A 22,044-nucleotide genomic window follows, 5' to 3' on the forward strand; every position below is an offset into this window, starting at 1 on the left:
TCCTGGCCAGGGTCCACCCCCCCCGGGGAGCCCTGCCCTGGTCCCCCTCTACCTCCCGGCCCTAGGTCCACTCTAACTCTCAGCCCTGGTCCTCCAGTCTCCCCGCCCAAGTACACTTCTGCCTCCAGGCCCTTGTCCCCCTGGCTTCTCAGCCCTAGTCCCCCTCTACCTCTCGACCCTGGTTCCCCATCTCCAGGCTCAGGTACCCCTCTGCCTCCTGGCCTTGGTCCCCCTCTGCCTCCCGGCCTTGGTCCCCCTCTGCTTCTTTGCCTTGGTCCACTGTCTCCCGGCCCAGGTAACCCTCTGCCTCCTGGCCCTGCTCCCCCTCTGCCGTCCTACCCTGGTCCCCCTCTGCCCTCCGGACAGGGTCCCCCTGTGCCTCCCTGCCATGGTCTACTTCTACCTCCAGGCCCTTTGGTCTCTGCCGTCCCAGGCCTGGGACCTCCTCGCCCTGGTCCTCCTGTCTTCTAACCCAGGTACCCCTCTGCTTCCCGGCCCTGGTCTCCCTCCACCTCCAGGCCCTTGGGTCTCTCTCCGTCCCGGCTCTGGGTCCCCTCCACCTTCTGACCCTGGTCACCCCGTTTCCCGGCCCAGGTACCCCTTTACCTCCTGGCCCTGGTCTCCCACTGCCCCCCGTCCCTGGTCCCCCATCTCCCAACCCAAGTACCCCTCTGCCTCCCTGCCCTGATCCCTCTACCTTCCGGTCCAGGTACCCCTCTGTTGCCTGGCCTTGGTCCCCCTCTGCCGCCCTGCTCTGGTCACCCGCTGCCTCATGGCCCTAGTCCCTCTATGTCTCCTGGCCCTTGTATCCTTCTACCTCCAGGCTCTTGGGTCTCTCTCCCTCACGGCCCTGGGTCCCCTCTACCTCCCGGCCCTGGTCCCCATCTCGTGGCCCAGGTACCCCTCTGCCTCCTGGCCCTGGTCCCCCTCTACCTTCAGGCCCTGGTCCCTCTGTGCCTCCCACCCCTTGTCTCCTTCTACCTCCAGGCCCTTTGGTCTACCTCTGTCCCGGCTCTGGTTCCCCTCTACCTCCCGGCCCATCTCCCAGCCCAGGCCACCCTCTGCCTCTCGGCCCTGGTCCTCCCTGCCGACCAGCCCTGGTCCCCCTCTGCCTCCTGGCCCTGGTCCCCCCCGCCGCCCAGCCCTGGTCCCCCTCTGCATCCCGGCCCTGGTCTCCTTCTACCTCCAAGCCCTTGGGTCTCTCTCCATCCCGGTCTTAGGTCCCCTCTACCTCCTGGCCATGGTCCCCGTCTCCAGACTCAGGTACCCCTCGGCCTCCTGGCCCTGGTTCTCCTCCACCTCCCGGCCCTGGTCCTCCTTTCTCCTGACCCAGGTACCCCTCTGCCTCCTCTCCCTGGTTCCCCTCCACCTTCTGGTCCTGGTCTAGTCTGGTCTGGTCCTGGTGCCCCTCTCTCCTGACCCAAGACCCCTCTGCCTCCCAGTCCTTGTCCCCCACTGACTCCCGGCCCTGGTCCCCCATCTCCCGGCCCAGGTACCCCTCTGCTTTCTGGCCCTGGTCCCGCTCTGCCTACCTACCCTGGTACCCATCTATCTCCCGGCCATGATCCTCCTCGGCCACCAGGCCCTGGACTCCTCTGCCTCCCTGCCCTTGTTCCCCCAGATTTTCGACCCTGGTCGCCTTTTTCCTCCCGGACCAGGTACCACTATGCCTCTTGGCCATGGTCCCCCTCTGCCTCCCAGCCCTGGAACCCGTCTCCCAGCCCAGGTACACCTCTGCCTTCCGGTACTTGTCCCCCACTATGTCTCGGCCCTGGTACCCCTCTGCCTCTCATCCATGGTCCCCCTCTGCCTCTTGGACCTGGTCCCCCTCGTCCTCCCGGCCCTGGTCCCCTGTCTTCCAGCAGAAGTAAGCCTCTGCCTCCTGGCCATAGTCCCTTCTGCCGCGTTTCCCCGGTCCCTCTCTTCCTCCTGGCCGTGGTAGCTCCTGACCCTGGTCTCCTTCCACCTCCAAGCCCTTGGGTGTCTCTCCGCCCCGGCCCTGGGTCCCCTCTACCTGCCGGCTCTGGTCCCCCGTCTCCTGGCCCAGGTTCCCCTCTGCCGCCCTGCCCTGGTCCCCCTCTGCCTCCCAGCCCTGGGCCCTTTGGTCCTCAAGATTCTGGTCTCTTTCTGCCTCCAGGCCCTTGGGTCTCTATCCGTCCAGTCCTGGTTCCCCTCTATCTGCCGGCCTTGGTCCACCTGTCCTCCCGACCCCAGTCCCTATCTGTCTCCCAGTCCCGGTCCCCCTCTGCCTCCAAACCCTGGTCCCCTCCTGCCTCTCGGCCCAAGTCCCCCCATGCCTCCTGGCCCTGGTCCCCTTCTGCCTCCCTGCCCTGGTCCCTTCCTGCCTCTTGGCCCTGGTCCCCCTCTGACTCCTGGCCCTGGTCCCCTTGTCCCCCAGTCCAGACACCCCTCTGCCTCCCTGCCCTGGTCCTTCTCTGCCTCCAGGCCTGATCACCGTCTACCTCCCAGCTCTGGACCTTCTGCGCTTCCAGGGTCCTGGTCTCCTTCTACCTTCAGGCCCTTGGGTCTCTAACCTTCCCGGCCGTGGCTCCCCTCTACCTCCCTGCCCTGGTTCCCCTGTTCCCAGGTTCAGGTACCCTTCTGCCTCCTGGCCCTGGTCCCCCTCTGCCTCCCGGCCCTGGTCCCCCTCTTCCTCCTAGTCCTGGATCCCCCTCTTCCTCCCAGTCCTGGATCCCCCCCCCCCCCGCCTCTCGGCCCTGGTCACCCTCTGCCTTTCGGCCCTGGTCCCCTTCTGTCGCCGTGTCATGGTCTCCCTATGCCTCTCGAACCTGGTCCCTCTATGCCTCCCATCCCTGGTCCCCTTACTACCTCCAGGCCCTTGGGTCTCACTCTGTCCCGGCCCAGGGTCCCCTTTACTTACCGGCCCTGGTCCCCTTCTGTCTTCCGGCCCAGGACCCGGTTTCTTCATCATCATCATCATCAATCGTATTTATTGAGCGCTTACTGTGTGCAAAGCACTGTACTAAGCGCTTGGGAAGTACAAGTTGGCAACATACAGAGACAGTCCCTACCCAACAGTGGGCTCACAGTCTAAAAGGGGGAGACAGAGAACAAAACCAAACATACTAACAAAATAAAATAAATAGAATATATATGTACAAGTAAAATAAATAAATAAATAAATAAATAGAGTAACAAATATGTACAAACATATATACATATATACAGGTGCAGTGCAGAAGGGAAGGAGGTAAGATGGGGGGAATGGAGAGGGGGACGAAGTATCCCCTGCCACCTGGCCCTGATCCCCCTCTGCCGCCCTGCCCTTGTCCCCCTCTGCCACCCTTCCCTGGTCCCCCTCTGCCACCTGACCCTGGTCCCCCTCTGCCTCCCATCCCTGGTCTCCTTCTAACTCCAGGCCCTCGGGTCACTCACCGCCCTGTCCCAGGGTTCCTTCTACCTGGTCCCCTTGTCTCCCAACCAATGTACCCCTCTGATTCCTGGCCCTGGTCCTCCTCTGCTTCCCCGTCTTGGACCACCTCTGACTCCCATCCCTGGTCCTCCTCTGCATCCCCGTCCTGGTTCTCCCTGCCTCTCGGCCCTGGACCCCCACTGCCTCTCGGCCCTGCTCCCCCTCTGCTGCCCTGCCCTGGTTTACCTCTGCCTCCCGGCCCTGCTCCCCCTCTACCTCCCTACCCTGGTCCCCCCCCCTCGTTTCTTGGCCCTGGTCCCCCTCTGCTTTCCATCCCAGGTACCCCTCAGCCTTCCGGACCAGGTACCCCTCTACCTCCTAGACCAGGTACCCCTCTGCTTCCTGGACCAGGTACCCCTCCCCCTCCTGACCCTGAACCCCCTCTGTCTCCCGGCCCCGGTTCCCCTTCTCCTGGCACAGGTACCCCTCTGCCTCCTAGGCCTGGTCCCCCTCTGCCTCCCTGCCCTGCTCCGCTTCTACCTCCCTGCCCTGGTCCCCCCTGCTTCTTGGTCCAGGTCCCCCTCTGCCTTCCGACCCAGGTACCCTTCTTCCTCCTGGCACTGGTCCCCGTCTGTCTCCCGTCCCTGGTTCCCCTGCTTCCCAGTTCAGATGCCCCTTTTCCTCCTGGCAATGGTCCCCCTTTGCCACCGTGCGCTGGTCCTCTGCTGCCTCCCGGCCCTGCTCTCCTTCTAGTTCCAAGTTCCTGGGTCTCTCTCCGTCATGGCCCTGGGTCCCCTCTACTTGCCAGCCCTGGTCCCCCTGTCTCCCGCCCCAGGTACACCTCTGCCTCCTGGCCCTGGTCCCCCTGCCTTCCTACCTTGGTCCCCCTCTACCTCCCGGCCATCATCCTCCTATGCCTTCCTGCCCCAGTACCCCCTGTATCTCAGCCCTGGTGCCCCTCTGCCTCCCGGCCCAGGTAGCCCGATCTCTCCTGGCCCAGGTCCCCCTCTGCCACCCTTTCCTGGTCCCCCCCGGTGCCTCCTGGACCTGGTCATCTATCTCCAAGCCCTTGGGTCTCTCTCCGTCCTGGCCGTGGGTCCCCTCCACCTCCTGGCCCTGGTCCCCCTGTCTGTAGAGCTAGGTGCCCCTCTGCTTGCCTGTACTTGTTCCCCCTGCTTTTCGACTCTGGTCCCGTTTTTCATCTTGGCCCACGTACCCCTCTGGCTCCTGGCCCTGGTCCCCCTCTGCCTCCCTGACCAGGTAACCCCCTGCCTCCCAGCCCGGGTTCCCCTCTGCCTCCCTGCCCTGGTCCCCCCTTCTCTTGGCCCTGGTCCCCCCTGCCATCCTGCCCTGGTCCCTCTCTGCCTTCTATCGCTGGTTCCCCTGAGCCTGCCAGCCCTAGTTTCCCTTTAGTTGCAGGAAGCAGGGGGACAAGGGCAGGGAGGCAGAGGAATGCCTCTGCCTGCCGGCCCTGGTCCCCACTTCTCGACCCTGGTCACTCTTTGCCTTCCGGCCCAGGTACGGCTCTACCCCGGCTTTGGTCACCCTCTTCCTCCCGGCCCGGTTCCCCCGTCTCCCAGCCCAGGTACCCCTCTGACTCCTGGCCCTGGTCCCCCAGTGCCGGCCTGATGGGGTCCCCCTCTGCCTCCCAGCCCTGCATCCCCTCAACCTCCGGGCCCTGTTTCCCCGGTCTCCTGGACCAGGTACACTTCTAAATCCTGGCCATGGTCCCCCCTGCCTCCCCACCCTGGTCCCCCTCTGCCTCCCGGCCCTGGTCCCCCTCTGCCTCCCTGCCTTGGTCACCCCCGACACACGTCCCTGGTCCCCTTCTGACTTTCGGCCCTAGTTCTCCTTTACTTCCGAGAAGCGGGGGGGGGGGGCGGGGGGCAAGGGCAGGGAGATACCCCTCTGCCAGCCAGCCTGATCCCCGTTTCCCTGCTCTGGTCCCCCTCTGCCTCCCAGCCCAGGTCCCACTCTGTCTCCTGGCTCTGGTCCCCCTCTGCGTTCATGTTCTGGTCCTCCTCTGCTTCACGGCCTTGGTCCGCCTCTGCCTCTCTGACCTGGTGACCTCCCCGCCACTCGGCCCTGGTTCCCCCCTGCTTCTCAGCCCTAGTCCCACTGTCTCCGGACACAGGTACCCCTCTGACTCCCAGCACTGGTCCCCGTCTCCCAGTCCAGGTAACCCTCTGCCTCCCGGTCCTGGTACCTCTGTCTAATGGCCCTGGTCCCCCTCTTTCTCCCGGTACTGAACCCCCTCTGCCTCCTTGACCTTGTTCCCACCACTTCTCAGACCTCGTCCCCGTCTCCCGGCTCAGGTATCCCTCTGCGCCCCGACCCTGGTCCCCCCCCGGCTTCTCGACCCTGGTCCCCCTTTGCCTCTGGGCCCAGGTAACGCTTTGCCCCCTGGTCCTGGTCCCCCTCTGCCTCCCGACACTGGTCCCCGTTTCTGGGCCATGGTGCCCCTCTGCCTCCCGGCCCTGGTCCCCTCTGCTTCCCGACCCTGGGCCCCCATCCCCCAGCCCAGGTACCCCTCTGCCTCCTGGCCCTGGTCCTCCTCTGTCTCCGGGTCCTGGTCCCCTCTGCTTCCCGACCTTGGACCCCGTCTCCCACCCCAGGTACCCCTCTGCCTCCCAGCCCTGAACCCCGTCTCCCAACCCAGGTTCCCCTCTGCCTCCCGGCTCGGGTTCCCCCCTGTGTCTCGGCCTGGTACCCCTCTGCCTCTGCTGTGGTCTCCCTCTGTCTCTTGGCCCTGGTCCCTCTGTCTATGGGCCCAAGTACCCCTCTACCTACCGAAACTGGTCCCCGGGTCTCCTGGCCCAGGTAACCCCTCTACCCCCTGGCCCTGGTCCCCCTGTCTCCCGGCTAAGGGACCCAGCTGCCTCCTGGCCCTGGTCCCCCTGCCTCCCGGCCCTGATCTCCCTCTGCTGCTCGGCCCTGATCCCCCTGACTGCCGTCCTAGGTACCCCTCCGCCTCCCGTCTGCCGTCTCTCTGTCTCCTGGCCCAGGTACCCGTCTGCCTCCTGTCCCTGGTCCCCCTCTACCTCCCCATCCTTGTCCCTGTCTGTCTACCAGTCCTGGTCCCCCTCTGCCTCCCAGCCCTGGTCTCCCTCTACCTCCAGGCCTTGGGCCCTCTCCCCTTCACAGCTCTGGTTCCCCTCTACTAACCAACCTTGGTCCCCATGACTTCTGGTCCAGGTACCCTACTACCTTGTAGCCCTGGTCCCTTTGTTTCCCGGTCCAGGCACCCCTCTGCCTCCTAGCCGTGGATCCCCTCCACCTCCTGACCCAGGTCCCCCTCTGCGTCCCAGTCCTGGTCCCCCTCTGCCTCTCTGCCCAGGTTCCTTCTGCATTTCAGCCCCAGTCCCCCTCTGCCTCCCGGCCCAGGTAGCTCTGTGCCTCCCGGCCCTGGTATCCTTCTACCTTCAGGCCCTGGTCCCCCGTCTCCTGGTCAGGTTACCCCTCTGCCTCCTGGCCCTGGTCCCCCTCTTCCTCCCAGCCCGCGTCCCTAAGTTCCTCCCTGACCTGTTTTTCTTCTACCTTCAAGACCCTGGGTCTCTCTCCGTCCTAGCCCAGGGTCCCCTCTACCTCCTAGCTCTGGTCCCCCATGCCTCCTTGCCCCAGTCCGCAACGCCTCTCAGCCCTGGTTCCCCTCTACCTCCCGACCCTGGTTCCTCTGTCTCCTGGCCAAGGTATCCCTCTGCCTTCCTGACATAATCCCTCTGTGTCATGGCCCTGGTACCACTCTGCCGCCCTGTCCTGGTCCCCCTCTGCCTCCTGACCCTGCTTCCTCTGTCTCTGTGCCCAGGTACCCCTCTGCCTCCTTGCCCTGGGCCGCCTGTCTTCTGGCCCAGGTGCTCCTCTGCCTCCTGGCCCTGGTCCCCCTATGCCTCCCGGCCAGTTACCCCTCTAACTCCCGGCCCTGATCCCCTGTCTCCCAGCCCAAGTAACCCTCTGTCTCCTGGCCACGGTCGCCTTCTGCCACATTGCCCTGGTCCGCTTCTGCCTCCCAGCCCTGGTAGCTCTGTGCCTCCCGGCCCTCGTCTTCTTCCACCTCCAGGCCCTTGGGTCTCTTTCCGTCCAGGCCCTGGGTCCCCTCTACCTCTCAGCCCTGGTCTCCTTCTTCCTCCCAGCCCTCGCCAATAAGTGCCTCCCGGACCTGTTTTTCTTCTACCTTCAGGACCTCGGGTCTCTCTCCGTCCCAGCCCAGGGTTCCCTCTACCTCCCGGCCCTTGTACCCCTATGCCTCCCTGCCCCAGTCCACCCCACCTCTCAGCCCTGGTCCCCCATTACCTCCCAGCCTTGGTCCCCTGTCTCTTGGCCAAGGTACGCTTCTGCCTCACTGTTCTGGTCCCTATGTGTCATGGCCCAGGTACCCCACTGCCTCCTGGCCCTGGTACCTCTCTGCCTCCCGGCCCTGGACCCTCTGTGCCACCAGACCCGTTCTACTTCCACCTCCAGGCCCTTGGATCTCTCTCCCCTCCCCGGCCCTGGCTCCCCTCTACCTCCAGGCTCTGTTCGCCTTGTCTCCCGGCCCAGGGACCATTCTGCCTCCTTGCCCTGGTCCCCCTCTGCCGCCCTGCTCCGGTCCCCCTCTGGCTCCCAGCCCTGGTCTCTCTGTGCTTCCCAGTTCTGGTCTCCTTCTACCTCCAGGCCCTTGGGTTTCTCTCCAACCCGGCCCTGGTTCCCCTCTATCTGTGGCCCTGGTCTGCCTGTCCCCCAACCCAAGTACCCCTCTGGCTCACGGCCCTGGTCCCACTCTGCCTCCCCGCCCTGGTCCCCCTCTGCCTCCCTTCCCTGGTCCCCTATTTCCTCCCTGCCCTGGTTCCCACCTGCATCTCAGTCCTGGTTCCCCTCTGCCTTTCGGCCCTGGTCCGCCTGTCTCCCGGCCCATGTCCCCCTCCGCCTCCTGGACCTAATCCCCCCTGTCTCCCGGCCCAGGTACCCCCCTGTCTTTTGGCCTTGGTCCCCCTCTGCCTACCTGCCCTGGTCCCACTATGCCTCCAGGCCCTGGTACCCCTCTGCCTCCAGGCCCGTGTCCCCCTCTACATCCCAGCTCCGGGTCAGATATACCACCGAGCCCTGCTGCCCGTCTCCCGACCCTGGTCCCCCTCTGTCTCATTCATTCATTCAATCGTATTTATTGAGTGCTTACTGCGTGCACAGCACTGTACTATGTGCTTGGGAAGTACAAGTTGGCAGCATATAGAGACAGTCCCTACCCAACAGCGGGCTCACAGTCTAGAAGGGGGAGACAGACAACAGAACAGAACATATTAACAAAATAAAATGAATAGAATAAACATGTACAAATGAAATAAATAGAGTAATAAATACGTAAAAACATATATACATAAATACAGGTGCCGTGGGGAGGGGAAGGAGGTAAGGCGGGAGGGATGGAGAGGGGCAGGAGGGAGAGAGGAAGGAGAGGGCTCAGTCTGGGAAGGCCTCCTGGAGGAGGTGAGCTCTCAGTAGGGCTTTGAAGGGAGGAAGAGAGCTAGCTTGGCGGATGGGTGGAAGGAGGGCATTCCAGGCCAGGGGGGGTGACGTGGGCCGGGGGTCGAAGGCGGGACAGGCGAGAACGAGGCATAGTGAGGAGATTAGCGGCAGAGGAGCGGGGGTGCGTGCGGGGCTGTAGAAGGAGAAAAGGGAGGTGAGGTAGGAGGGGGTGAGGTGATGGAGAGCCTTGAAGCCGAGGGTGAGGAGTTTTTGCCTCCTGGCCTCCTGGTCATCGTCTCCGTTTCCTGGCCCAGGCACACCTCTGCCTCCCGGTCCCTGTCCCCCTCTGCTGCCCTGTCCTGGTCCACCCCTGCCTCTCGGCCTTGGTCCCCCTGGCTCCTGGCCCAGGGACCCCTCTGCCTCCCTGCCCTGGTCCCCCTGCCTCCCGGTCCAGGTACACCTCTGCTTCCTGGCCCTGGTCCCCCTCTGCCTCCAGGCCCTGGTCTCCCATCTCCCGGCCCAGGTACTCCTCTGCTTTCTGAACCTGGTCGCCCTCTGCCTACCTGCCCTAGTCCCCATCTACCTTCCGGCCCTGATCCTCCTCGGCTACCCGGCCTTGGTCCCCCTCTGCCTCCCTGTCCTTTCCCCCCCTGCTTTTCGACCCGGGTACCCTTTTGCTTCCCGGCCCAGATCCACCTCTGCCTCCCGGTCCTTGTCCTCCGACCCCGACCCAGGTACCACTCTGCCTCCTGGACCTAGTCCCCCACTGCCTACCTGATCTGGACCCCATCTGCCTCCCGACTCGGCCTCCTGGTCCTCCTCGGCCTCCTGGCCCTGGTCCCCCTCTGCCTCCCTGCCCTTGTCCCCCTCTGCCTTCTGGCCCTGGTCCCCTGTCTCCCAGCGCAGGTACTCCTCTGCCTCCTGGCCCTGGCCCCCTCTGCCTCCAGGCCCTTGTCCCCCCCGTTTCTCGGTCCTGATCCCCCCTGCTCCCCTGCCCTGGTCCCCCTCTGCCTCCAGTCCCTGGTTCCCCTGTGCCTGCCAGCACTGGTCTCCCTCTACCTCCAGGCCCTGGCCCCTCTCTCCATCCCGCCTGAGTCCCCTCCACCTCGAAGCCTAGGTCCCCTTGCCTCTCGGACCTGGTCCACCTGTCTTCCTTCTCCCTGCTCCCTCTGTGCCTCCCGGCCCTGGAATCCCTCGACCTCAAGGCCCTGGTCCTTTTATCCGTTGCAGCCCTGGTTCTCCTCTACCTTCCCATTCTGGTCTCCCTGTCTCCTGATCCAGGTACCCCTCTACCTCCCAGCACTGGTCCCCCTGCTTCCCCGTCCAGGTACCCCTCTGCCCCCCGGCCACGGTCCACCTCTGCCTCCCGGCCATGGTCCCCCTCAGACTCCCGGGCCTGGTCCCTCTCTGCCACCCAGCCCTGGTCACCTCTACCTCCTTGGCCTAGAGAGGCCTCGGGTCTCTCAGCCCGATTCCCCCTCTGACTCCCGGCCTAGGTACCCTGGCCCCTCCTGGCCCCCTTTCCCCCTCTGGTACCTCGTCTCCTGGCCTAGGTACCCCTCTGCCTCCCGGCCCTGGTTCTACTGTCTCCCAGCCCAGGTACCTTTCTGCCTCCTGGCCCTGGTCCCCCTCTGGCTCCCCACCCTGATCCCACTCTGCCTCCCAGCCCTGGAACCCCATCTCCAAGCCTAGGTACCCCTCTGCCTCCAGGCCCTGGTCCCTGTGTCTCCCAGTCCAGGTACCCTTCTGCCTCCTGGCCCTAGTCCCCATCTGCCTCCCGGCCTTGGCCTCCTTCTACATCAAGGCCCGTGGGTCCCTCCCCATCCCGGACCTGGATCACCTTTACCTCCTGGCCCTGGTCCCCCATGTCCTGGTCTAGGTAACCCTCTGCCTCCTGGCCCTGGTCCCCCTCTGCGTCCCCCCCCCCCCCCCACGGTAGATCCCCTCTGCCTCCCAGCCCAAGTCCCTCTGTGCTTCACAGCACTTTTCTCCCTCTACCTCCAGGCCCGGATCCTTCCCTCCGTCACTGCCCTGGGTCCCCTCTACCTGCCCGCCCTGGCCCCCCTGTTTCCCGGTCCAGGTACCCCTCTGCCTCCCGGCCATGGTCTACCTCTACCTCCCGTCCCTGGACCCCCTCTGACTCACGGCCCTGATCGCCCTCTGCCGCCCTGCCCTGGTCTCCGCTGCCTCTTGGCATGGTTCCCCCTCTGACACCCGGCTTAGGTATCCTGCCGCCTCCTGGCCGCAACCTGGCCCCTTTTCGCCCGCTGGTAACCCATCTCCTAGGTAGCCCTCTGACTCCCGGGCCCGGTCCCCCTGTCTCCCGGCACAGGTACCTTTCTGCCTCCCAGCCCTGGTCCCTCTTGCCTCCCGGCCCTGGTCTCTCTGTGCCACCTGGCCCTAATTTCCCTCTACCTCCAGGCCCTTGGGTCTCTCTCCTTCCCAGCCCTGAGTCCCCTCTACCAACCAGCCTTGGTCTCCCTGTCTCCTGGGCCTGGACCCATTTCCCAGGCCAGGTACCCCTCTGCCTCCCGGCCATAGTCCACCTCTGCCTCACGGCCCTGGTCCCCCTCTGCCTTCCAGTCGTGGTCTCTCCCGCCTCTCAGCCCTGGTCCCAGTTTGCCTCCGGACCCTTGGATTCCTCTCCTTCCCGGACCTGGGTCCTCTCTGACTATCAGTCCTGGTCCCCCTGTTTACTGGCCCAGGTACCCCTCTGTTTCCTTAACCTGGTCCCCGCTGCCTCCCAGCCTTAGTCCCTCTCTGCGTCCAGGCCCAGGTACGCCTCTGACTCCTGGCCCTGGTCACCCCCTGCCTCCTGGCCCTGGTCCCCCGTCTCTCGGCCCAGTTAACCCTCTGCCTCCAGGCCCTGATCCCCCGTCTCCCGGCCTCGGTACCACTCTGCCTCCAGACCCTGGTCCCCATCTGCCTCCCGGTCCTGGTCCCCCTCTGCTATTCAACCCTGGTCCCCCTGTCTCCTGGTCCATGTCCCCCTCTGCCTCCCGGCCCTGATCTCCCCGACTTCTCGGCCCTGGTCCCACTCTACCTCCCGCCCCGGTAGACCTCTGCCTCTCGGCTCTGGTCACTCTCTGCCTTCCGGCCATTGTCCCCCGTCTGTCGGCCCAGTTACCCCTCTGCCACCGGGTCCAGGTAACCCTCTGACTCCCAGCTCTGGTCTGCCTCTGCCTCTCTGACCTGGTCGCCCCCTGCCTCTCAGGCCTGGTCACCCTCTAGTTCTCAGCCCTGGTCCCCTTGTCTCCGGGCCCAGGAACCCCTCTGCCTTCCAGCCCAGGTTCCCCTGTCTCCCGGCCTAGGTACTCCTCTGCCTTGTGGCCCTGGTCCCCCTCTTCCTACCTGCCCTGGTCCCACTATGCCTCCAGGCCCGGGTCCACCTCTGCCTCCAGGCCCGGGCCCCCCTTTCCGTCCCAGCCCTGGGTCCGATATACCACCCTGACCTGCTGCCCGTCTCCTGGCCCTGGTCCCCTTCTGCCTCTAGGCCGTGGTCCCCCTGTCTCCCGGCCCAGGCTCCCTTCTGCCTCCCGGTCCTTGCCCCCCGCCGCCTCTTGGCCCTGGTCTCCCTCTGTCTCTCGGTTCTGGTCCCCCTGTGTCTGGCCCAGGGACACCTCTGCCTCCCTGCCCTGTTCCCCCTGCCTCCCGGTCCAGGTACCCCTTGGCTTCCTTGTCCTGGTCCCCCTGCCTCCTGGCCCAGGTACCCCACTGCCTCCCAGCCCTGGTCCCCCTCTGCCTCCCGGCCCTGGTCCCCCATCTCCCGGCCCAGGTACCCCTCTGCTTCCTGGACCTGGTCCCCCTCTTCCTACCTGCCCTGGTCCCACTATGCCTCCAGACCCGGGTCCCCTTCTGCCTCCAGGCCTGGGTCCCCCTCTCCGTCCCAGCCCTGGGTCCGATATACCACCCGGCCCTGCTACCCGTCTTTGGCCCTGGTCCCCCTCTGCCTCTAGGCCGTGGTCCCCCGTCTCCCGGCCCAGGCTCCCTTCTGCTTCCCGGTCCCTGCCCCCCGTCGCCACTCAGCCCTGGTCACCCTCTGCCTCTCGGCTCTGGTCCCCCTGTGTCTGGCCCAGGGACACCTCTGCCTCCCTGCCCTGGTCCCCCTGCCTTCCGGCCCAGGTACCTCTCTGCCTACCTGCCCTGGTCCCCATCTGCCTCCCATCCTTGGTCCCCCTCTGCCTCCCGTACCGGGTCCCCCAACTCCCGGCCCAGGTACCCCGTGCCTCCTGGCCCTGGTCCCCCTCTGCCGACCTGCCCTTGTACCCATCTCCCTCCTGGCCCTGGTGCTCCTCAGCCTCCCAACCCTGGCACTCCTCTGCCTTCCTGCACTTGCTGCCCCTGCTTCTCGACCCTGGTCCCACTTTGCCTCACGGCCCAGGAAACCCTCTGCCTCCTGGCCCTGGTCCCCCTGTTTCCCGGCCTAGGTATCCCTCTGCCTCCTGGTCCTGGTCCCCCTCTCTCTCCCCACCCTGATCCCCGTCTGGCTCCCAGCCCTGGTTCCTCTGTGCCTCCCAGCCCTGGTCTCCCTCAACCTCTACGCCCTGGTCCCTCTCTCTGTCCCAGCCCTGGGTCATGCCTACCTCCTGGCCCTGGTCCCTCTGTTTCCTGGTCCAGGTACCCCTCTGCCTCCTAGTCCCGGTCCCTCTCTGCCTCCAGGCACTGGTCCCCCTCTGCCTCCCTGCCCTTGTCGCCCTGGCTTTTCCGCCCTGCTCCCCCTTTGCCTCCCGGACCAGGTACACCTCTGCTTCCTGGCCCAGGTCACCCTTTACCTCAGGTTCTCCCCCACCATTCCCCCCGCCCTATCTCCTTCCCCTCCCCACAGCACCTGTGTATATATTTGTACAGATTGATCAGTCTATTGATTTTGCTGGTACATATTGACTATTCTATTCATTTTATTTTGTTAATTTGTTCTGTTTTGTTGTCCGTCTCCCCCTTCTAGACTGTGAGCCCGCTGTCGGGTAGGGACTGTTTCTAGGTATTGCCAACTTGTATTTCCCAAGCGCTTAGTACAGTGCTCTGCACACAGTAAGCACTCAATAAATACGATTGAATGAATGCATGAATGAATGCCTCTCGGCCCAGGTACACCCCTGGCTTTTGACCCTAGACCCCCTATGGTTCCAGGCCTTGGTCCCCCTCTGTCTCCAGGCCCGGGTCCCCCTCTCAGTCACAGCCCTGGGTCCCATATACAACCCGGCCCTGCTGCCCATCTTCTGGCCTGGTACACCTCTGCCTCCTGACCGTCGTCCCCATGTCTCCTGACACAGGTATCCCTCTGCTTCCCATCCCTGGTCCCTCTGTGAAGCCCGGACTTTGTCCCCTTCTACCTCCAGGCCCTTGGGTCTCTCTCCATCCCGGCCCTTGGTCCCCTATACCTCTTGGCCCTGGTCCACCTATCTCCCGGCCCAGGTACCCCAATACCTCCCGATCCTGGTCCCGCCCCGCTTCTCGGCCCTGGTTCCCCTTTGTCTCCCAGACCAGGCGCCCCTGTCACATGGCCCAGGTACCCCTCTTCTTTCGGGCCCTGGTCCCCCTCTGCCTACCTGTCCTGGTGCCATTAGGCCTCCAGGACCTGGTCCCCCTTTGCCTCTTGGCCCTGAATACCCCTACGTCTAGTCCCTGGTCCCTCTCTACCTCCCGGCCCAGGTACGCCACAGCCTCCTGGCCCTGGTCACCCTCTGCCTCCCAGCCCTGCTCCCCCATCTCTCGGCCCAGTTAACCCTCTGACCCCCAGCCTTGGTACCCCTGTATCCCGGCCCAGGTACTCTTCTGCCTTCTGGCCCTAATACCCCTCTGAATACCTGCCCTGGTACCACTATGCTTCCAGGCCCTGGCCCCCCTCTGCCTCCAGGCCAAGGTACCACACTGCCTCCCGGCCCTGATCCCCCTCTGCCTCCTGGCCCTGGTTCCCTTCTACCTGTCTCCCCTGGTCCCTCCCAATTCTCAGCCCCGGTACCCATTTGCCCCCAGGCCCCAGTATCCCTCTGTCTTCTGGCTCTGGTCCCAGTCTGATGTCCTGTCTTGGTCCCCCTCTGCCTCCTGGGCCTCATCTCCTTCTACTTCCAACCCCTTGGGTCTCTCTCCATCCCGGCCCTGAGTACCCTGTAGCTCCCGGCCCTAGTCCCCCTGTCTCCTTGCCCAGGTACTCTTCTGCCTCCTGGCCTTGATTCCCATATGCCTCCCTGCCCTGGTTCCCCCTACCTCTCGGCCCTGGACCCCTCTGCCTTTCAGCCCTGACCCCCCCCTTACTTTCTGACCCTGGTCCTCCTGCCAACCTTCCATCCCTGGTCCCCTTCTCCCTCCAGCCCTAGACCACCTCTACTTCCCTGCCATACTCCCCATCTTCTGCCCGGACCTGGTCCCTCTCTGCCTAGCGGCATTGGTGACCCGTGTCTTCCCAGCTCTCGTCGCCTTGTAGCTCCCGGCCCTGGTCCCCCTCTGTTTTCCGGCCCAGGTCACTCTCTGCCTCCTGGACCTAGCCTCCCTTTACCTCCAGGCCTTTGGGTCTATCTCCTTCCCGGCTCTGGGTCCCCTCTACCAACCGGCCCTGATCCCTCTGTCTCCCGGCACAGGTCCCCCTCTGCCTCCCGGCCCTGGTCGCCCCCTGCCTCTTGGCCCTGGTCTCCCTCTACCTCCAGGCCCTGGTCACTCTCTCGTTCCCGGTCCTGGATCCCCTCTACCTCTCAGCCCTGGTCCCCCGTCTCGTGGCCCTGGTACCCCTCTAACTCCCGGCCCTGGTCCCCCTCTGCCTCGCTGCCCCGGTTCCCCTCTGCTTCCTGGCCCTGGCCGGCCACTGCCTCTCTGACCTGGTTGCCTCAGGCCTTTAGGCCCTGGTTCCCCTCTGCCTCCCGTTCCTCGTCCCACTGTCTCCTGGCACAGGTACCCCTCTGCCTCCCGGTCTGGTCCCCCTTTCTACGGCCCCTGGTCCTCCCCTTTGTCCTGGCCCTGGTCCTCCTCTGCTTCCCTGACCTTGTCCCCTATCCGCCTCTCAGCCCTGTTCCCCCTCTGCCTGCTGCATCCGATCCCCGTTTCCGGCCCTGGTCCCCCTCTGCCTCCCGGCCCTGGTATCCGTCAGCCTCCCAGCCCTGGTCCCCCTGTCTCCTGGCCCAGGTACCCTTCTAAGTCCTGGCCCTGGTCCCCCTCTGCTTCCCCGCCCTGGTCCCCCTCTGCCTCTCGGCCCTGCTCCCTCTGTCTCGGGGCCCTGGTCACACTTTTCCTCCCGACCAAGGTCCCCCTCTGCCTCCCAGTCCTGGTCCCCCTCTGCGTCCCTGCTCTGGACCCTCCTGCCTCTCAGCCCTGGTCCCCCTCTGCCTACAGGCCCATGTACTCCACTGCCTACTGGCCCTGTTCGCCCTCTGCATCCCAGCCCAGGTGCCACTCCGCCTCCCGGACCTCGCCCCCCCCATGCGTCTCGGCTCTTGTACCCCTCTGCCTCTCGGCCGAGGTCCCCCTCTGCCTCTAGACCCTGGTCCCTCAGTCTCAGGGCCCAGATACCCCTCTGCCTCCCTGCCATGGTCTCCCTGTCTCCAGGCCCAGGCACCCCTCTGCCGCCAGGCCTTGGTCTCCCTATGCCCCCCAGCCAGGTATCCCTCTGCCTCCTGGCCCTGGTCCCCCTCTGACTCTTGGCCCTGGTCCCCTTGTCTCCTGGCCCAGGTACGCCTCTGCCTACCTGTCCTGGTCCCCCTGTCTCCAGGCCCAGGTACCCTTCTGTCTCCTGGCCCTGGTCCTCCTCTGCCTCCACGCCCTGGTCCCCCTCTGCCTTCGGGCCCTGGTCCCTCGGTGCCCTTGTCTCCTTCTACCTCCTGACCCTTGGGTCTCTCTCAGTCTCGGCCCTGGGTCCCCTCTACCTCGTGGACCTGGTCCTGTTTCCTCCAGGCCAAGTACCCTTCTGCCACCTGGTCCTGGTCACCCTCGGCTGCCCTGCCTTAGTTCCCTTCTGCCTCCCGGCCCTGGTCGCCCTGTGCCTGACAGCCCTAGTTCCCCTTAAGTTCCAAGAAGCGGGGGGATAAGGGCAGGGAAGCAGAGGAACCAATCTGCCCGCAGGACCTGGTCCCCGTTTCTCGGCCCTGGTCCCTCTCTGCCTCCAGAAGCTGGTCCCCCGTCTCCCAGCCCAAGTACCCCTCTGCCACCTGGCCCTGGTCCCCCTCTGCCTCCAGGAACTGGTCCCCCTCTGGCTCGCTGCCCTTGTCCCCCGCTGCTTCCCCGCCCTGGTCCCCTTTAACCTTACGGCCCAGGTCCCCCTCATCCTCCCAGCCCTGATCCCCCGTCTCCCGGCCCAGGTACCCCTCTAATTCCTGGCCCTGGTCCCCTTGTCTACCGACCCTGGTCCTCTCTGCCTTCAGGCCCTGGTCCCCCTCTGCCTCCCTGCCCCAGTCCCCCCTCTGCTTCCCAGCTCTGGCTGGCCTCTGTCTCTCTGACCTGGTCGCCCCCCGCCTCTCGGCCCTGGTTACCCTCTGCTTCTCATCCCTAGCCCCCTGTCTCCTGGCCCAGGTAACCCTCTGCCTCCCGGCCCCGGAGCCCCAATCTACCAGTGCTGGTCCCACTCTATCTCCTGTCCCTCGTCCCTCTCTCTGTCACTGACCTTGTCCCCCATGCTTCTCAGCCCTGGTCCCCCTTTACCTCCCGACCCTGATCCCTGTTTCCCAAACCTGGTCTCCCTCTGTCTCCTGGTCCTGGTCCCTCTCTGCCTCCCGACCCTGGACCCCCGTCTCCTGGCCCAGGTACACCTCTGCCTCCTGGCCTTGGTCCTCCTCTACCTCCAGGACCAGATCCCACTTTGACTCCCAGCCCTGGCCCCCCCGTCTCTCAGCCCTGGTCCCCCTCTGCCACTGGGCCCTGGTCCCTCTCTGCTACTCGGTCCTGGTCCGCCTGACTGCCGGCCCAGGTATCCCTCTGCCTCTTGGCCCTGGTCCTCCTCTGCCTCCCCGCCCTGGTGCCCCTCTACCTCCTGGGCCTGGTCCCTCTCTTTCACTGCACTGGTTCCCCTCTACCAACCGGCCCTGAGCCCCAAGACCTCCGGCCCAAGTACCCCACTTCCTCCTGGCCCTGGTCCCTTTTTTACCCGGGCCAGGTACCCCCTGCCTCCTGGCCCTGGTCACCCTCTGCCTCCCGACCTAGGTTCCTGTCTGCTTCCCATTCCTGGTCTCCCTCTGCTTCCCTGCCCTGGTCCTTCCCACCTCTCAGCCCTGGTCCTCCTCTGCCTCCCAGCCCATATACCCCACTGAATTCTGGCCCTGGTCCCCCTCTGCCTCCGAGCCCTGATCCCTGTCTTGCAGCCCAGGTGCCCCTCTGCCTTCCCGACCTGGTCATTCATTCTTTCATTCATTCATTCAGTCGTATTTATTGAGCGCTTACTATGTGCAGAGCACTGTACTAAGCGCCTGGGAAGTACAAGTCGGCAGCATATACAGATGGTCCCCACCCAACCACGGGTTCACAATCTAGAAGACTAGAAGAACTCCCGACCCTGGTCTCGCTCTACCTCCAGGCCCTTGGGTCTCTCTCCGTCCCAGCCCTGGGTCCCCTCTACCTCCCGACCCTGGTAGCCCTGTCTCATGACCCAGGTACCTCTCTACTTCCCGTCCCTGGTACCAATGTCTCCTGGCCCACGTACACCTCTGCCTTCCAGCTCTGATCCCAGAGCAGCATGGCTCAGTGGAAAGAGAACGGGCTTCGGAGTCAGAGGTCATGAGTTCAAATCCCGGCTCCAGCGATTGTCAGCTCTGTGACTTTGGGTAAGTCACTTAACTTCTCTGTGCCTCAGTTAGCTCAACTGTAAAATGGGGATTAAGACTGTGAGCCCCCAGTGGAACAACCTGATCACCTTGTAACCTCACTGGCGCTTAGAACAGTGCTTTGCACATAGTAAGCGCTTAATAAATGCCATCATTATTATTATTATTATTATCCCTCTCTGCTTCCCAGCCCTAGTCTCCCTCTGCCTCTATGCCCGGATCCCCCCAGCTTCTCAGCCCTGGTCCTCCTCTGCCTCCCGACCCTTGTCTCCCTCTGCCTTTCAGCCCTGGTCCCACTTTAATTTCTGGCTCTGGCCGCCCCCGACCTTCCGGCTCTGGACCTCGTCTCCCTCTGGTCCTAGTTCACCTCTACTTCCCTGCCTTGGTCCACATCTTCTGCCCGAGCCTGGTCCCCCTCTGCCTACCGGCATGGTGCCCCGGTTCGACCCACCCCTTGTCGCCTTGTACCTCCGGTCGCTGGTCCCCCTCTGCCTCCCAGCCCTGGTCCCCCTGTGCCTGCCAGCTCTCATCATCCTCTATCTCCGGACCCTGGCCCTTCTCTCCGTCCAAGCCCTGAGACCCTCTACCTTCAGGCACTGGTCGCCCTGTCTCTGGACCCAGGTACCCCTCTACCTCCTGGCCCAGGTTCTCCTCTGTCTCACTTCACTCGTCCCCCTCTGCCTCCTGGCCCTGGTCGCCCCCTGCCTCTCTGCTCTTCTCCCTGTACCTCCAGGCCCTGATCACAGGCTTGTTCCGGCTCTGGGTCTCCTCTACCTCCCGGCCCTGGTCCCCCTGTCTCCCAGTCCTGGTACCCCTCGAACTCCCGGGCCTGGTTACCCTGTTTCCCGGTGTAGGTATACGTCTGTCTCCCGGCCAGGTATCCCTCTGCCTCCCGGACCAGGTCCCCGTCTCCCGGCCCAGGTACCCCTCTGCCTTCTGGCCCTGGTCCCCCTCTTCCTACCTGCCCTAGTCCCACTATGCCTCCAGGCCCGTGTCCCCCTCTACCTCCAGGCCCGGGTCCCCCTCTCCGTCCTAGCCCTGGGACCGATATACAACCCGGACCAGCTGCCTGCCTCCCGGTCCTTGCACCCCATCGCTGCTCGGCCCTGATCACCCTCTGTCTCTTGGCCCTGGTCCCCCTGTGTCCGGCCCAGGGAGGACTTTGCCTCCCTGCCCTGGTCCCCCTGCCTCCTGGTCCAGGTGCCCCTCTGATTACCTGCCCTGGTTCCCCTGCCTCTTGGCCAAAGTACCCCCTGCCTCCCGGCCCTGGTCCCCCGTCTCCCGGCCCAGTTACCCCTCTGCCTCCTGGACCTGGTCCCCCTCTGCCTAACTGCCCTGGTCCTCATCTGCCTCCCGGCCCTGGTCCTCCTCGGCCTCCCAGTCCTTGCTCCCCTGCTTCCCGACCCTGGTCACCCTTTGCCTCCCAGGCATCATCCAACTGTCTCTCCGCCCAGGTACACCTCTGCCTCCTGGCCCTGGTCCGCCTCTGTCTCCCAGTCCAGGTGCACCTCTTCCTTCTGGCCCTGGTCCCCCTCTGCTGCCCTGCCTTGATCGCCCTCTGTCTCCGGGCCCTGGATCCTCTATGCCTCCCGGCTCTGTTCTCCATCTACCTCGAGGCCCTAGTCCTTCTCTCCGTCGCGACCCTGGGTCCCCTCTATCTGCCAGCTCTGGTCCCAGTCTCCTGGCCCAGGTACCCATCTACCTCCAAGCCCATGTCCCGCGTTTCCCGGTCCAGGTACCCCTCTTCCTCCCGGCCCTGGTCCACCTCTACCTCCAGGCCCTGGTCCTTCTCTCCGTCGCGGCCCTGGGTCCTCTCTATCTGCCAGCTCTGGTCCCAGTCTCCTGGCCCAGGTACCCCTCTATCTCCCAGGACATGTCCCCCGTTTCCCGGTCCGGATACCCCTCTGCCTCCCGGCCCTGGTCCACCTCTGCATCCCGGCCCAGGTCCCCCTCTGCCAACTGGCCCTGGTCCCCCTCTGCCTCCTGGCCCTGGTCTCCCCCACCTCTCAACCCTGGTCCCCCTCTACCATCCGGCTCTGGTCCCGCTCTGCCTGCCCTGTTCTCCTCTGACTCTTGGCCCGGGTCCCCCTCTTCCTCCCAGTCTAGGTTCCCCAGCGCATCTTGGCCCTTATCCCCCTCTGCCTCCCGGCCCTGGTCTCTCCGTCGCCCGGCCCAGGTACCCTTCTGCCTCCTGGCCCTGGTCCCCCTCTGCCACCCTGCGCTGGTTTCCTACTACATCCAGGCCCGTGGGTCTCGCTCCGTCCCAACCCTGGGTCACATCTACCTCTCGGCCCTGGTCCCCCGTCTCCCGGCCTAGGTATCTCTCTGGCTTCTGGCCGTGATCCCCCTCTGCCGTCCTGTCCTGATCCCCCTCTGCCTTTCGTTCCTGGTCTCCCTTTACTACCTGGCCCCGGTCTCCCCCAACCTTCCGGCCCTGGTCCCATTATCCCTCCAGTCCTTTATCCACTCCACCTCCCTACTCTGGTCCCCATCTTCTGCCAGGACCGCATTGTTGCCCCGGTTCTTCCCAGCTCTCGTCGCTTTGTACCTCCGGCTGGGTCTCCCTCTGCCTCCCATCCCTGGACTCCCTGTGCCCTAGCCCTCGTCTCCCTCTACCTTCAGGCCCTGGACCCTCTCCTTATCCCAGTCAACGGTCCCCTTTACCTCCAGGCCTAGGTGCGCCTGTTTCCCGGGTCAGGTACCCCTCTGCCTCCTGGCCCTGGTCCCACTCTGCCTCCCTGCCCTGGTCTTCGTCTACTTCCAGGCCCTTGGGTCGCTCTCCGTCCAGGCCCTGGGTCCCCTCTACCTCCGAGCCCTGGTTCCCCTGTCTCCCGACCCAGGTATCCCTCTGCCTCCCTGCCTGGTCCCCCTCTTCCTCCCGGCCCTGGTCCCCCTCTGCATCCCTATCCTGGTGCCCCACCCCCACCCCATCTTCCGACCCTGGTACCCCTTTACCTCCTGGCTCTGGTCCCCGTTTCCTGGTCCAGGTCCCCCTCTTCCTCCCAGTCCTGTTCCCCCTCTGCCTCCCTGCCTCGGTCCCCCCGCGCCTCTCAGCCCTGGTCCCCTTCTGCCTCCCGGCCAAGGTACCACACTGCCTCCCGGCCCTGATCCGCCTCTGCCTCCCAGCCACGATCCCTCTCTGCCTCCCATCCCTCGTCCCCCTCGGCCTCCTGGCCCTGGTCCCATTGTGCTTCTCTGCCGCGGTCCCTCCCAATTCTCAGCCCCGGTCCCCCTTTGCCTCCAGGCCCCGGTATCCATATGTCGTCTGTCCCTGGTCCCACTCTGAGGCCCTGCCCTGGTCCCCCTCTGCCTCCTGGGCCTGATCTCCTTCTACCTCCAGCCCCTTGGGTCTCTCTCCGTCCCGGTCCTGAGTCTCCTCTAGCTCCCGGTGCTAGTCCCCCTGTCTCCCTGCCCAGGTACCCTTCTGCCTCCTGGCCTTGGTCCCCATATGCCTCCCTGCCCTGGTCCCCCCCCGCCCCCCGCCTCCTGGCC

This window comes from Tachyglossus aculeatus, unplaced genomic scaffold, assembly GCF_015852505.1.
Source record: "Tachyglossus aculeatus isolate mTacAcu1 unplaced genomic scaffold, mTacAcu1.pri scaffold_129_arrow_ctg1, whole genome shotgun sequence".
Taxonomy (NCBI): Eukaryota; Metazoa; Chordata; class Mammalia; order Monotremata; family Tachyglossidae; genus Tachyglossus; species Tachyglossus aculeatus.